The 16,324-nt window shown below is 41.0% G+C and overlaps 1 protein-coding gene across 13 annotated transcripts in view; it reads right to left on the bottom strand.

Annotated features, from left to right (window-relative positions):
* APBB2 (amyloid beta precursor protein binding family B member 2) overlaps window positions 1-16,324 on the bottom strand; it is a 388,287-nt gene that overhangs the window by 251,811 nt on the left and 120,152 nt on the right. The gene's annotated exons all lie outside the window — the stretch shown is intronic.

Raw genomic sequence — 16,324 nt, 5'->3', positions numbered from 1 at the left:
ATAACAGAATATAAAGTCATAGTACACTGCATAGCTTAGCTGTGAAAAATACTTATAGTGAAAGTAAGCTGAGATACAACTATCTTAGAGAGTGAAGGAGAATAAAACAAAGCTAACTCCTAAAAACAAAGCAAAACAGAAAACCCCAGAGCTAACTCCTTAACTTCCTTCATAGGAATTCAATGTTTAATGTGCAAAATTGAAAAAAAAAAAAAAAAGAAATATCAATATGAATGTATTAATTAACTATATGGAAGTAAATATAAGAAAAAGAGCTGGGGGCCCCTGGGTGGCTCAGTCGGCTAAGCATCTGACTTCGGCTCAGGTCGTGATCTCGCAGTTTGTGGGTTCGAGCATCAGGCTCTGTACGACAGCTCGGAGCCTGGAGCCTGCTTCAGATTCCGTGTCTCCCTCTCTCTCTGCCCCTCCCCTGCTCGCACTCTGTCTCTCTCTCTCTCAAAAATAAACGTTACTAAAAAAAAATTTTTTTTAAAAAAAGAAAAAGAGCGGGGCGCCTGGGTGGCTCAGTCGGTTAAGCAGCCGACTTCGGCTCAGATCATGATCTCGCGGTCCGTGAGTTCGAGCCCCGTGTCGGGCTCTGTGCTGACAGCTCAGAGCCTGGTGCCTGTTTCACATTCTGTGTCTCCCTCTCTCTCTGACCCTCCCCCGTTCATGCTGTGTCTCTCTCTGTCTCAAAAATAAATAAACGTTAAAAAAAAAAAAATTAAAAAAAAAAAGAAAAACAAAAAGAGCTAACTGAATGGAAAGTAATTGCCTCTCAGAAGTGGAAAATGACAATGTAAATAAGCAGGCAGGAATTTATAAGCCATGTGTATATATATTATATGTATATATTATATATATATTATATATATATAATTGTAAATAAAAAATAAATTTTAAAAACGGCAGAAATTGATCAATAAATATATAAACCAGCCAACCACATAAGACAAACTGATAATGTGAGATTTCATTCTATATATAAATTAGGAAACAGATAAATCTAAATCTGTTCCTCCTAGTTAATCAAACTGTTAAAATTTAATTTAATGCATTTTATCTTCAAGTAGCAAGAAATGCACAGGGAGGTCGAATATGCCTAAATCCTTAAGTCACGTCTCTCGCTTTGGTTAGCACATAATGAAAGGGTCCCTGGACACCAGGGCACAGCCATCTTTGTTTTCATCAAGTTCATTAACTGCAGCTGCAAATGGACATCTGTGTTCACCATTCCCCTTCTACCTGAGTCCCTACTGTGGCTTCTTACAGTGAAGGTTTATCCTTATTGAAGGGTCAAGGACAAAGAATATCCAGTATCTGGACCTCCTTCCTTTGTTTGTGGAATTCATCATCATGTGAGTATTGATGAGAGCCACACCTTTCAACATAAAGGCAAAAATGGCGGGGGGGAGGGGGGTGACACTCGCCTTCCCAGCACCCCTGCAGCTAAGGCATGAGCACATGACTTAGCCTTAGCCAACCCTGGATCTAAAGCTGGAGACACAAAGGCAGGAGCAGAGAGAAATTACCATGGGTAAGGGCAACAGCAACAATATCCAGTGCCAGAGGTAGCAAAGGCTGAGGTGACACCGTTGGAAGCAAGTGTCTGGTCCCACTGTGGTGGTCAGGGTGAACCAGCATTGTCCTGTGCTCAGCAACAGGGTCCATTTACCCTGCATAGAACTGATCATATCATATGACCTTGACTATGAATCTGGCTGTATAGTCTCTATTCATTCCTGCCTTTTTTTTTATTTTTTTTTATTTTTTTTTTCAAAGTTTATTTATTTTTTTGGGGGGGGGGGGACAGAGAGAGACAGAGCATGAACGGGGGAGGGGCAGAGAGAGAGGGACACACAGAATCGGAAACAGGCTCCAGGCTCTGAGCCATCAACCCAGAGCCTGATGCGGGGCTCAAACTCACGTACCACGAGATCATGACCTGGCTGAAGTCAGACGCTCAACCGACTGCGCCACCCAGGCGCCCCCATTCCTGCCTTTTTACCAACTTCCAGCAGTTTCAGAAACTACCCAATTATCTTCTCAAAATATTCTTTCGCTGCTTAAATCATTCACCCAGTCTCCATTGCTTCTAAGAACCCTGCCTGATATACTTTCCCAGGATACATAGGAAGACATAGTTAGCTTTCTACTGAAGTTAAGAATAAAATGTTTATGCTGCATATGATACTGACGCAGAACCAAGGGTATTTTTCCACAGGGAAACATGGTGGGGGAGGGGAGGGGATCTTAAGTATAAATACAACTAAGCTGCTGGAATGTTACAGGTTAAAGAAGTTTCAATGGGCTCATCAATTCTTTGAATTGTTTTCTCTCATTAGAAAACACACTCCTAGTTCAAAACCACTAACTGACTTTATAATCAGTTTGTGAATTGGGAGTTGCCACTATTTACATCTGGCAAAAGACACGATTCTTATTGTGAGTGGGCAGAAGAGCAGTGGGTGAGGAAGAACAATTTTGTCTTTCTGCTTAAAACAAAGTTTTCTGAGAGATGAAGTCGTCTGAGAGGCAGTGGTCAAGCACTGCACGTGAATATGGAAATGCAAAGCAAGCCAGCCAAAGGTTTATAGTCCACTGCAGAAACATCAATATTGCCAAGAAGCTACATTCATCAGTTCAGCGTACTGCAGCATGTTTAGTCCCAAGTCGGAGAGAGCTGAACCCGAGGCCATTTATCTGCATATGTCTCAGGCTAACCACACAAATTCTGCAGACGAAGCTAGAAGTTAAGATAGATAGCTTAGAACTAACTGTTGATGTGATCAAAAGGGCTTCATACAAAGAGTCCAATGCAGTCATGACGTTACTAGAAATGGGGGTGCAAAGAAAGAAAGCTTCTCTCTGTGGTAGCCATTGTGTCTGGAAACTGAGGAAGTCTTTCATGACAAAGTAGAGCTACAGTTAGAGTCATGACACAGTACAACTACGGTTTTTGTTAGTTGTGCAGAACAAGATTATACACACCCTGTAAAGAAGGCTGATAAAATAAATGCAGAGCCTGAGGTGTGCATGTAATTTCCCTGCCTGTGGTGTTATTTCATAAAGACCTGCCAAGGGATCAATTCCTCAGTCACAGAAGTCAGGCTATAAATCACCCTGGAAGAAATTAATTGTATTTCAGTTGGTGATGTGAATGCCACCTCAAATTCTATCACCTGCCGAAACATCTTTACCGTATATTCGTCTGTGCAGTCAGTTCCCATGAAATATCTAATGGCCTCTAAAACAAGAGTTTCATTCCACAGTTGTCCAAGTGAATTATACTGAGCTCACACAGTGTTTTGAAAAGCTGAGATAAATTCATCTCAGTTAATCCCGGATTCAGTCCCCCCACCTTGTTTCATTTGGGGATCGCAATGGACAGTGACTCCACACAGCAATATGTGTGTGTTAGCAAAGTAAATACATAATCTAATTAACACAGTGCAGTAAACAACAAGGGATAGTTCTGCTATTTAGGTTTCAGAAATGAAAAGAGAGAAGAAATCAGTCCCAAGATTTCCCAATAAATCAGTCTCAAAAGCTGTTTCCAAGACTACCTTTTTGAGAAATTTAAAAGTAAGGGCCAGTTTTTTATGCACAAGTGCAAAGGAGGCAAATTCATAGCTAGCTAATGAAACTCAAAATGGTGGAGCCATAAACGGCTATTTGCAAAACAGAGTCATTGTATCCAAAGCCTGACTTAATATTTAGGTATATAGAAGGATCTCTTTGTTTTTCCCCCCCCTCTGCAATGACTTCAGAGATCATCCAGAAATTTACGAAGAGGGGTTTTATTTTGTTTTGTGTAGGTTCTAGTTCCATCCATTATATGTTTATATTTTTACTCTAAGATTCTCCATTGGATTATATAATCTCACAAATATTTTCTTAACCTGAATTTGTTTTTACTAAACAAATATGGCAAGATGTAATTAAAATAGCACTGACTTCACCAATATCACAGAATGTAAACTGACAGCTAATGAAGTTCTATGGAAAGTATAAAATGGTGGAAGAAAGTAACTGAAAGCACGTCAGATGAGCCACCAATCCTTCAACACTTACTACAAACACAGCAGTCTGTAATAGGTGTGGAACAGAAGTGAGGCATGTGACACAGTCACTGGCCACCGGGAGTTAGCATATTCATGCAACAGGACACATGGAACTATGAACAAACACTGGATCAGAGACCTCCGGGAAAGATTTAGACTTTAAGGAAAAGAAGTTGGATAAGCCAGATAGGGCCATATTCTGTCAGATTATTAAGTCTATTATACACTTTATTTTTAAAAATTTTATGCGACATGAATATGTCCACACCTCTTATGTCATAAAGAATACTAATCAACAATGCTGTCAAAACCAATTTCATGCAACTAAGGTAATTTACCACATCTTGCCAACATCGCTCATCATACTGCAGTATTTATTTTTGACCAGTCTGAGTCTCCCACTAGACTATGAGATATTACAGGTCAGAGAGGTGTCCTACTGGACTTTTAATGCTTAGTCTTGGCAACTACTGAATACATGATAATCCATTACATTGTTGATGCTGAATCAATGAATGAATGAATGAATGAATGAATGGTGTTATAAGAGTAGCTGTTTATTTGGTAATTTATCTGAATACAAAGATTGGTTCTTCTTTTTTTAAAAAATTTTTATAAACGTTTATTTTTGAGAGAAAGAGCATGGGCAGGAGAGAGGGAGAGAAAGAGGGAGACACAGAATCCAAAGCAAGCTCCAGGCTCTGAGCTGTCAGCACAGAGCCCGATGCAGGGCTCGAACCCACAAACTGTGAGATCATGACCTGAGCTGAAGTCAGACTGATTCTTGACCACAAAATAGTTCAGGAGGCTTCTACAAAGTTACATTTCATTAAGAAAATGGTGAAAAATTAAAAATCAAAAAGTATGTTAGAGGTATTCATTGAAGCATTATTCATTATAGGAAAAATAACATTCTGAATTTTCAGTAAGTAGGTAAAGTGCTGTTCTATGATGGTCAACCACTCAATAGATTATGGAGCTATTAAAAATGACAAATATGAAGGCCTACAACAGAGGAAAATTAAAATCCAACACAAATAAAAAACGTTTTAATGGTGGAAAGCTGAAAGATTTTCCTTTAGGATCACAAGGATGCCCACTTTTGCCACTTCTGTTCAACATAGTATTCTCAGTCCTAACCAGAGCAATTAGGCAAGAAAAAGAAATAAAAAGCATCCATTGTAAAGAAATCAATAAAAATATCTCCACTTGCAGATGACATGAAAACCCATCACAGATGCAGAATAGCCTAAAGATTCTACAAAAAAAACAGTTCAAACGAATAAATGAATTCAGCAAAGTCGCAAGGTATAAAATCAACACACAAACATCATTTGTGTTTCTATACACTAACAGTGGGCAATCCAAAATGGAAATTAAGACAATTCTATTTATAATAGCATCAAAAGGAATAAAGTATTTAGAAATAAACTTAACCAAGGCAAAAGATGTAAACACTGAGAACTACAAAATGTAGTCTGAAAGAAATTAGAGTCAAATAAATAGGACATCCTGTGTTCATAGATAAGATTTAAAACTGTCAAGATATCACTACTACCCAAAGTAATACAGATTCAATGCAATCCTTATCAAAACTCCAATGACACTTTTGCAGAAATAGAAAAATCTGTACATATTGTCTCTTGTAATAAACTTAAAGGGTGAATCACTACAAGTTACCAAGAAACACTTAAAATTAAACTATGAAGTAATATTTTGAACATCACACATTGGAAGCTACTATTCAGATCCAGAGAGGATCCAACACTTAAAATAGAATGGCATCGGGGCACCTGGTGGCTCAGTCAGTTAAGCATCCGACTTTGGTTCAGGTCATGATCTCGTGGTTTGTGAGTTCAAGCCCTGCATCGGGCTCTGTGCTGACAGCTCAGAGCCTGGAGCCTGCTTCAGATTCTGTGTCTCCGCCTCTCTCTGCTCCTCCCCTGCTCACGCTCTGTCTCTCTCTGTCTCTCAATACTAAAGAAACATTAAAAAAAAATTGTATTAAAATAGAGTGGCATCGGGTTACTAGAGGGAAGGTGGGAGGAATGGGATAAATAGGTGATGGCTATTAAGGAGGGCACTTCTTGTGATGAGCACTGGGTGTTGTATGTAAGTGATGAATCACTAAATTCTACACTTGAAACTAATATTACACTGTATGTTAAATAACTGGAATTTAAATAAAAATTTTGAAAACAATAAAGTACTTGTTTTAAAATGAAAAAAAAAATAAAACAAAACAGAGTGGCATCATCACCAATATTCAGGCTGACAATGGACCAAATTCATGACTTTTCACATGAGGCAATCACAGAGGAGACTTGGTACGTCGTCCTATCAGAAAAGAAGTCTGTCATTGCACTTGAAAAACATACCAACAGGATAGTATAATATCAAGTGATGGGAGGAACAGCCTTCTCTAGCAACAGATGCCTGGGTCTCCACAAAACAGCCACAGTCACAAACCAGAGCGGTGTTAAAAATGGTAACCACTATCATCAGATACTGACAGGCTGAATCCGTTCAAATATTTGCACTGTGTACTTTTAGGAGTTATTATAGATTAACAGAATTTCAGGTTGACAGTTAAAAATCACAGTACATATGAAAACCATTTTATGGATAAGAAAATGAGTACCCAAGGAAGAGCTCCCTATATGTACCTCAAAGTCATATAACTAGCAGGTGGCAAAACCAAGACTAGAACCCAGATTGCTAGGGTTTCTCCATCATCCCTAATGAAATTCCTGAAGAACCACCTTAGTCTGTTGGCAGAAAAGGTTTCTATGCAAAACAATTGTTTCCCAGTTTTATTGAGACAGTATTGACATATGACATTGTCCTAGTCCAAGGTATACAACATAATGGTTTGATATATGTATGTATCAAAAAATGGTCACCACAGTAAGTTACAAATCCAGCCACCACACAGTCACAAATTTTTTCCTTGTGGTGAGAACTTTTAAGATCTATTCTCTTACCAACTTTCAAACAGACAACAAGTATTGTTAAGTATAGTCACCAAACTGTACATTACACCCCTAGAACTTACTTATCTTGTAATTGAAAGTTGGTACCTTTTGATTACCTTCACCCATTTCCCCCACCTCCCTAACCTACGGCAACCTCAGGCAACCACCGTACCTCTGTTTCTATAAGTTTGGAGGTGTTTTTCTGGATTCCATATATAAGTAATATCATATGGTATTTGTCTTTCTCTCCCTGACTTACTTGGCCATCAAGGTCCACTGCTGTAAATGGCAGAATTTCCTTCTTTTCTTATGGCTGGGTAATATTCCATCGTATACACACCATGGTTTCTTTATCCATTCAGTCACTAATGGACACTTAGGCTGCTTCTATGTCTTGGCTATTGTAAATAATACAATCAATGAACATGGGGGTGCAGGTATCTCTTCTAGATAGTGATTTCATTTCTTTCAAATACATACCCACAAATGGAGCTGCTTAATAGTTCTATTTTTAATAGTAGTTCTATTTTTAATTTTTAAAGGAACCTCTATACTGTTTTCCATAGTGACTACACCACTATTAATTACATTGTAAATTAATGTACATTAATTTACATTCCCACCAACAGTGCACAAGGACCCCTTTTCTCCACACATCCCTACCAACACTCGTTATCTCTGGTCTTTTTAACAATGTCAATGTCTCACATTCTAAAACATGTGAGGTAATCACAAAACAATTTCTTGATGACTCTTAACTACATCAGTATATGTAAACCACCTCACCCCAACTCCAGGAAAGGAACCTCCTAGGATTATATGGAAGCTTCCAAATGATACTGGACTTTTTGATAGCTGGATGTCACCAGCCCATCCCTAGGGAAGGGGGTTAGGTCTGCCCTATGCAAGGGAGACTTCCCAACATCAATTATCCTGGGAAAAGGCAGAGCCTGAGATAAGAAATGGGAATGAGCACGCAAAGACTTGACCGAAGGAAAACGGAAACCCTCCCTCTTCTAAGGCCTCAATCTCTTTGATGCCCGGACGCTACATTCAGATGTGCTGACAGTCCTTTCTGGGAATGAGAAGTGGTGGTCTCTACAGACAGATAGCCTCGTAGAAGGCCTGGTGAGGCTGTATTTAGGCCTGCCATATCTGGTAGCCAATTTCATGGGACTCTCTGGGTTTTGTTAAAAGTCGTAAATTCAGGGGTGCCTGGGTGGCTCAGTCGGTTAAGCATCTGACTTTGGCTCAGGTCACGATCTCACCGTTCGTGAGTTGGAGCCCCACGTCAGGCACTGTGCTGACAGCTCAGAGCCTGGAGCCTGCTTCGGATTCTGCGTCTCCCTCTCTCTCTGCCCCTCCCCTACTCGCACTCTGTGTGTGTGTGTGTGCACACGTGTGTGTGTCTCTCTCAAAAATAGACATTAAAAAAAAGTCATAAATTCAACTTTTGTCTGCTGTAGGTAGGTAATTAAAGGCACGTTTCCAGACTAGGGGTGGAGCGGAAAACAGGAAGGCAGAGCTAGCACAGTGCTGGCAGGAATGATCAGCAAGGCCCTCAAAGAACACAGGAAGCTTTAAGACAGGAATCCGAGGCATGAACGCTAGGCTCACCAGTCAAATGAATATGATATCCTTTCTTGATCAGGGGAGCTCAGAAGAGGGGGCATTAATTTGTAACTAGGAGACACAATGCGTTTCCTTGCAAATCATCACAGATTAAACACGGGTTTCTCAGTACCAACCACACATACTAATAATTCAATGGCTGAGCACTCTAATGACCATCCAGAATGTTTACAGTCAGCATCCATTCTGACTGTATTTTAATCCTCCACCAAACTCTCATACCACAATCATCGTCAAGAACTACCTGAGTACCTCAAGCTTTTACATGTATCTGTATGGCAATATGTTAGTCTGTTTCTTCAGAGCCAAGTATATGAACTATAAAACCAATTTAATCCTATTTATCAAGAGAAAAACCTCAAAATACATTCTATTAAAGCCTTGGGAGTCCCTACGTAAATGTCTCATTTGATTAAAATATTACCACCATTTTCAACAAAAGACACAATTTAACAGTAAATTTAAGGGGAAAAATATGAATTTTACTATTTTCCCTCCAGCCATTTCTTTCAACCTCTGACAAATCCTCTGTTCTAAGAAATGATTTCTTTTACTTTCTACTTAGAGAACAAATGAAAATGCATCTGAATGAAATTACCACTGCTGTGGAAACAGTGAGATGCTACATCAAAACTAGCGATGATGACAAGATTTTCTCGAATGAGGCCAGATTCCCTAAACACGACCCATCGTCGTAATAACCTTTAAATGCCCTTTCTCATATGGCTACACCAGCCATTAGTTGGAATGAAAGTTCATTTTGTCAAAATCAGGTTATTTTGCTCAACATCTGATTCTCTTCAGTTACCACTCATCAGTCTTTCTACTTATTATAAGAGATCAGACACTAATCTAACGTGTAATTTTACTGGCACTACATCTACATTAGTTGAATTCATCAAAGTAGTCTGAAGGCTATAAGATTTCCTTTTTTAATTTTTTTTTTAACGTTTATTTATTTTTGAGACAGAGAGAGACAGAGCATGAACAGGGAGGGGCAGAGAGAGAGAGGGAGACACAGAATCCGAAACAGGCTCCAGGCTCTGAGCGGTCAGCACAGAGCCCGACGCAGGGCTCAAACTCATGGACCGTGAGATCATGACCTGAGCTGAAGTCGGACGCTTAACTGACCAAGCCACCCAGGCGCCCCAAGATTTCCTTTTTTAAGAGAGAATTTTTTTTTAAAGTTTATTTATTTATTTTGGGAGTGAGAGTGCATGTAAGCAGAGGAGAGGCAGAGAGAGGGAGGGAGAGAGTGAATCCCAAGCAGGCTCTGCACTGTCAGCACAGAGCCCAAGGTGGGACTTGAACTCATTAACCACAAGATCATGACCGAGATCAAGAGTCAGACACTCAAGTGAGTGAGCCACCCAGGCACCCCAAGGCTGTAAGATTTCTGTTTAAAGGGGCGCCTGGGTGGCGCAGTCAGTTAAGCGTCCGACTTCAGCCAGGTCACGATCTCGCGGTCCGTGAGTTCGAGCCCCGCGTCGGGCTCTGGGCTGATGGCTCAGAGCCTGGAGCCTGTTTCCGATTCTGTGTCTCCCTCTCTCTCTGCCCCTCCCCCGTTCATGCTCTGTCTCTCTCTGTCCCAAAAATAAATAAACATTGAAAAAAAAAAATTAAAAAAAAAAAAAAAAAAGATTTCTGTTTAAAGACACAGAATGTCACCAAAGTCCCAGCTGGGTGGCCGTTTAATTTCCCATCCAAACCAGGACACATGACAGTGAAGGGGGCATTATCGAAACAACAACAGGAAACAGGCAGATTCACGACAGTCCCAGCAAACGGACACATATGGCCACCCAACTTGCTAAAGAACCAAACACCATACTTAAAAACCTAAAGTCTTAAAAACTGAAATCAAGACCATGGCAGGAAAGGGGCATAGAGGGCTTATGTGAAAAGAAGGTCAGAGCACCAAGTAAGATCAAGAGAAGTCTTTCTCAAGCACCCAAACCCAATGGCATTTCCAGATTCCCTAAGCATAGTTCCTCCCACCTTGATTAAAACAGTCTGTATATGTGGCTTAAGTCCGTCACATGCCATGTGCTCTCCTTGCTTATTTCTTGGTTTATTTTAGTGCCATCACACTCCTCCTTGATATTACCTTAACTTATGCCCCTTCCTCGGAGACTCCTATCCCCTCTTCTCCCCATTTTATTTTCCATCCCTGAGCCAATCAACCAGAGTTACTGGGTATTTGCTACATATGAGGTATTGTGCTAAGGACCTCCTACATGAAATGAATTCAAAGCTGAATTAGATACAGTCCTTGCCAGGTAACTGTCCAAATTTTTGTTTGCAACACTTTGTTTAAAACTCAATACAGTTTCACCCCAACCTCTGTTTCTGCATATCCTAAGCAGCTCAAGCGGGGAGTAGAATTCCAAAGTAGTCTAGCAAAGCCACCTCCCTGTTCATTTGTAGATAATTTAGTATATGCACTGATGTAAAAGAATAACAAACTATTTTCGTTAGGTGTCAAAATGTCTACATCTTAAAAAATTTACAAAAGCTCCCTCACCCAAGACACACTTGCATCCCTATTTCCGCCATAAAACTGGTGATGGACTCATGATGTCTTGCCTGCCAGTGACTTTCCAGCAACTTGTAGAGTTTCCGGCACAAAACAGGCACTCGATAAATATCTATGGAGTAAATGAAGGAATGCAGGGCTCATGGTTAACTACTTTTTTCCTGATTCCAACTCCTTACCATTTTTGCTCCATTGATTATCTCCTCTGAAATGGCAGCCCCATTAGAGTAACAGCTTTGAGATCAACCCAAATCCCCAGATCAGATTCCCAGCCACTGAATAGCAATGTAACCCTGAGCAAGGTTTCTAATCATTCTCTATGCTTTATTTTTCTTATGTCTAAAATAATACTAATCATTCTAGATACCTTATTTTTCTTATCTATTAAATAGAGATAGCACCATCCAGTTTGCAAGTTCTTTGTGGAATCTGTGAGATTTGAAAAATGAGTTACATAAAGGGTCCAGCCAGAACCCAAGAAATGCGTATTGAATGAAAGCATACATTGCCATTCCATTCTGTGGCTCCAGATCAAAATGTAACCATCAAAATCTAATTTGCTGAAGCTGAGCTTCATTCAAACAACAGATACGCATCAAGAGCTATAACACACAACTGAAGTCTGTCTGCTGTTGAACATCAAAGGAGGAGTTTAACATCTGCTTTTAAATGCAGGAAAACAACAATTAGTTCACAAGAAAAAGGGAAAGGTATATGATCCAACTTTATTTTCCCTACCAAAGTATCCAAGTATTAAGGGCTTACCAGCATATGGCAGGCTGAAGCTCTATTGCAGGAGTCATACACTGGGGGAAGGTAACCCAGGAAATGGTTTTTTTTTTTTTTTTTTTTTTTTTTTTTTAATAATTTTTTTTTAACATTTATTTATTTTTGAGACAGAGAGACAGAGCATGAACGGGGGAGGGGCAGAGAGAGAGGGAGACACAGAATCGGAAGCAGGCTCCAGGCTCTGGGCCATCAGCCCAGAGCCCGACGCGGGGCTCGAACTCCCAGACCGCGAGATCGTGACCTGGCTGAAGTCAGACGCTTAACCGACTGCGCCACCCAGGCGCCCCGGAAATGGTTTTTAAATTCAGCATTTATTGATAACTCTTGCTTCTCCTCGTCAAGAATGTCCAGGCAAAGTGTGCCCTTACTTTTTTTTTTTTTTAATTTACTTATTTATTTTGAGTGTGAGAGAGAGAGCTCTGAAGGGGCAAAGAGAAAGGGAAAGAGAGAGACATTCCCCAGCAGGCTCCATACCATCAGCACAGAGCCCAACGTGGGGCTTGAACTCATGAACCGTGAGATCATGACCTGAGCTGAAATCAAGAGTCGGTCACTTAACTGACTGAGCCATCCAGGCAACCCTACTCTTTTTTTTTTTTTTTAATGTTTATTTATTTGGGGGGGGGGGAGAACGAGCAGGGGAGGGACAGAGAGAAAGTGAGACACAGAATCCGAAGCAGGCTCCAGGCTGAGCTGTCAGAACACAGCCCGGCATGGGGCTCGAACTCATGAGCCGTGAGATCATGACCTGAGCCAAAGTTGGACGCTTAACCAACTGAGCCACCAGGCGCCCCTGCCCTTATTTTAAAGTGCAAAACAAAGCAGTCAAAAACCACAAGAACAAGATTGGATCTGAAGGGTATTTTTATCCAACTTGCTTGCTTTTCCAGTGATCTCAAATATAAAACCTCAAAGGAGAATAACATCACGAGTCTTTGTGCAACTTCGCATTTATGGAAGAAAAACAACTCTGTGACAGACAGGCACACGCTTGTTTTTGCTGCACGGCAATGTTTTGAGACCCGTTCTGCTGCTATTTCACTTCCCCTCAGGCTCAACAGTGGCCCCTGGGAAGAAGAAGGTCCCTTGTGCTCTATTTCCAGCACACCTGAACTTCTAGCCTACTGAGGCCATGAGAGCTATCTACAGACCTTTCCTCCGTCTTTTCCAGTAACGGTGGCGGAATCGAGCTATGAAACTTCCCTGGGGTTTGGTTTCCTTTTTCCCAGCTCACTTATGCTACTCTCCTGGAAGATGAAAGAAACTCCAGAGTTTTTCAAAGTCCCGAGGCAATGCTGATCTCAAATAACATTTTTTTTTTTAAAAAAAGCCATCATTTCCTACTCTCCTAGGGCTTACAGAGCATGAAGCAAAGCCTAAAATCCCTCCTTAGAGTTCACAAAAGCAAATGTAGTAGTTACAAGAACGTGAACTCTGGTTTAAAAACAGCAAAGGGTCATCCTGGGCTACACATGGGCTGTAACACTGAAATGTCAAATTCCAGCCCATAAGCTCACAATTTTGGCCTTTAAAGGGTATCTGAGCAAAAGTGGCTCTCATACAAATGTACATTTTTTTCCCCGCTAAATTCCCAATGAACCAGGCACATGAACCAATTACCACAGCCTTGTTTCTTAGCCATCTTCATTTATAGACACTTGCTCGCCAAGAACCATGGAGTTCAGAAACCAAGAAAACAGGATGCGAACATAGAGAGGTAGTCTGACTCCGGGGCCTCTGCTCATCTGCTCTGAACTAGAAAAACACTTCTATTTGTTGTCTAAATCTGAGTCAGTCCAGGACCAAACAAGAGTGACTATCAGCACAAGGGTTTCATGAGTTTTTGCAAACTGAGGTCCCTACCTGCATGAATGACAGTGTAACATTTTTATGGACTCATAAATATCATTTAAGACATTTGAGTGGTTATACCTGCCCCGGCAGTGAAGCAGCAGGCACAGATTTAAGCTTCCAAAACGGACTCGCCGTAAGTACATTTTGGTCTTGGCCTCAGTGTTTGATGGCAAGTCACAAATTATTTCTCAGAGAAAAATGGCAATTAGGAATTGCCTGAAACTTTAGCAATCAATCTAGACGTCAAATTAAAATCCAATGACTCCTCTGTACATTCTACTTAACCATAACTGCAACTGAAGCTTTACATATACAATAAAACAATTATTGAATCTTAGGAGACGGAAAAACCGTAAGAGGCTATTCATCTTATCAACATATATTTTATTAAGCAAAGAGTTATGAAAGACAAAGACAAAAAGTGAATGAGACTGGATCCCAGTCCTCAGAATCTTCCCATCTAGTAAATTAAACACAAGAGTATGTAAATAACTACGACCCAATTCAAAAGGATAAAATCAGAATATGTTATCAGAGGGACTCAGGCAGGGTATTAAGGGAGTTCAACATACAGAAAAGATCACCTCTAAGCACAGCACAGTCATTAAGAGCATAAACGTGAGACTCACAGAGACCCGGGTTTGAGTCTTATCTATACCACTCTCTAGCTGTGTGGAATTAGACAAGTTATTTAACCTCCCTGAGCCTCAGTTTCAAAATCTTTAAATAATAGGATAATAGCATCTCCCTCTTTGAAGTGATATGGCGGGGGGGGGTGGGGAATGGGGGGGCTTGGGTAGCTCAGTTGGTTAAGTGTCCAACTCTTGATTTCAGCTTAGGTCATGAGCTCACCATTTGTGGGTTCGAGCTCCACATCTGGCTCTGGGCTTATAGTGTAGAGCCTGCTTGGGATTCTCTCTGTCTCCCTCTCTCTGCCCCTCCCCTGCTTGCTCTCTAAATAAATAAATAAATCTTTTAAGAAATCTTAAAAAAAAAAAAAGAATTGTTAAAGGATTAAGGAAAATAAAACCTAAGAAACCCTTACTACATGTCCCACCACACCCTCGGGGTTAACTGCTAGCAATGGGTTCCAGTCTCTGACCCACTATTTCTCCATCTTCTGTGTCTGGTTCTTTCTCTTACCAATGTCCCTTACCTGGTCGGTCCAAAGCCCTGCCAGGTCCTATTATCAACTCTCCTTTAAAAATGAGGGGATAGGGGTACCTGGGTGGCTCAGTCGGTTGAGCGTCTTGACTTCAGCAAGGTCATGATCTCACAGCTCATGGGTTCGAGCCCCACGCTGGGCTCTGTGCTGACAGCTTGGAGCCTGGAGCCTGCTTCCGATTCTGTGCTTCTCTCTCTCTGCCCCTAACCCACTCACATTCTGTCTCTGTCTCTGTCTCTTTCAAAAATAAATAAACATTAAAAAAAATTTTAATAAATAAATAAAGATGAGGGGATAGACCTTGAGAATGGGGAATGTGCCCAATGTCATACAGTTAGTAAAAAGACCACCATGTCTACCTCCAGACTCCTAGGCTTTAGGGTACATGGTTATTTCTTTGCCTAATCTCTCCTATTATTTGATAAGCAATTAAAAAGTAGAGCACTTTATTATGCAAATTTTAAAAGGTGCCTTCTCTAAGCAGTCCCAGACCCAAGAGCACACAGTTGAGTAAGTAACGTGGCGGATGATTATCAGTCCCCACCACCCACCGCACACACGTTGCTCTTATGCAGTAAACAATCTGCACGACCTCACATGGCAACCCTGGGTCTCCAGTCTTCTCTTTTTCGGTGTATGCCTCGCTGCCACCCAAGTGATCTTTTGTAAAAGTCCCATCTACTTATGAAATTTCTTCTACTTTAAAATGTTTATGAGAAGACCCTGGGGGAAGGGAAGGGGAAAAAAATAGTTACAAGCAGAGAGGGAGGGAGGCAAACCATAAGAGACTCTTAAATACAGAGAACAAGAGCACATATTACACGCTGTATGTTAGCCCATTTGACAATAAATTGTATTTTAAAAATAAATAAATAAAATTTTTATGGCTATATATTGCTTAGAAACCCCAAGTCTCCAGCGTGGTACCCATGTGGCCCTCCTCTGGTACCAAGTCTCTTCAATTTCACAGCCAACTGTGCCCTCCACCACATCCCACACCCCAGCCGCGGTGGCGTCCTTGCTGCTCTCTGAACACGCCATGAGCTTCCATTCGTCTGCACTTTGGCACGTGCTTTTCCTACAACTAGCTCCAACGACTCCTCCCCTTCCTCCCTATCTTCTAACTCAGCCGGCAAGACTTATTCCACTGCCAGCTCTTGCACGCAATAAAGACATTTCCCGATTGTTCCTCTCTCAGTGCACCCAAGGCATTTGTGAGTGTACATTCTCCACCAGTTCGTGGGAGTCAGGAGGATACTACACGGGCTTTGAATTGGATGGGCCAGAGTTAGAATCCTACCTCAAACAT

The sequence above is a fragment of the Felis catus genome, chromosome B1 (genome assembly GCF_018350175.1).
Source record: "Felis catus isolate Fca126 chromosome B1, F.catus_Fca126_mat1.0, whole genome shotgun sequence".
NCBI lineage: Eukaryota > Metazoa > Chordata > Mammalia > Carnivora > Felidae > Felis > Felis catus.
The sequence above is the reverse complement of the archived record's forward strand: the minus strand, read 5'-3'. Positions and strand labels throughout refer to the sequence as shown.